The sequence below is a fragment of the Triticum aestivum genome, chromosome 1A, assembly GCF_018294505.1.
Source record: "Triticum aestivum cultivar Chinese Spring chromosome 1A, IWGSC CS RefSeq v2.1, whole genome shotgun sequence".
Classification (NCBI taxonomy): domain Eukaryota; kingdom Viridiplantae; phylum Streptophyta; class Magnoliopsida; order Poales; family Poaceae; genus Triticum; species Triticum aestivum.
In genome coordinates, this window is record NC_057794.1 from 10,466,929 (window position 1) to 10,467,844 (window position 916).

Here is a 916-nt window from a genome sequence, read left to right on the forward strand (position 1 = left end):
TCACCTTGGTCCAGATAAAATTGATGCTTGAGGTTGAACTGAATATGCGGTCGGATTATCTTCCAGGGGCAGGACTGTATTTGTATTGAGAAATCTATGAAGAATACTGGTTTCTATGCTCATCCCACCCTCTAATACTTTTATCACCGTTGACATGGAAGGCCTTTGACTGCCATCATTTAGCAGGCACCACATTGCAAGCTTCATCATTTGAATCACTTGCTCCTGGTGCGAGGCCATGTCGTCACTATGCTTGTCAATCAGATCACTCATTTGATTATCTCGAGCCTTTCCTCGGAACATACTAATGAGGTTAGAACTCTCCTCATGCAGAGAATTATCAATATTTTTTCTCCCACTCACTAGCTCCATGACAACAACTCCAAAGCTGTAGACATCAACTTTTTCAGTGATTTGCAAGGTTAACCATTCAGGTGCTAGATACCCAGGTGTGCCTCTGATCTCTGTCATTACCTTGCTTTGATCCCTGTCTATTAGCTTAGATAGTCCAAAATCAGCCACTTTAGCATTGAAGTTCTCATCTAGGAGAATATTTTGTGGTTTGATGTCCAAATGAACTATCTTTCTCCTGCACCCCTCATGAAGATAGCACAGGCCTTTGGCAATATCCAGAATGATTCTACACCGCGTGCGCCAATCGAGTGGCGCGTTGTTGTGGCAGTACACTGGTAGAAAAAGGGCCTATAGTCCCGGTTCGTAAGGGCCTTTAGTCCCGGTTCCGGAACCGGGACTAAAGTGTCGGTACTAATACCTCCCCCCTTTGTCCCGGTTCAATCCAGAACCGGGACTAAAGGCCCTCCACGTGGGCAGTGCGCAGAGCCCAGTCAGGAGACCCTTTGGTCCCGGTTGGTGGCACCAACCGGGACCAATAGGCATCCACGCGTCAGCACTTCTG

The 916-nt window shown here is 47.1% G+C and overlaps 1 pseudogene; it reads right to left on the bottom strand.

Annotated features, from left to right (window-relative positions):
- Positions 1–916, bottom strand: part of LOC123067348 (G-type lectin S-receptor-like serine/threonine-protein kinase SD2-5) — a 20,717-nt pseudogene continuing 19,801 nt past the window's right edge.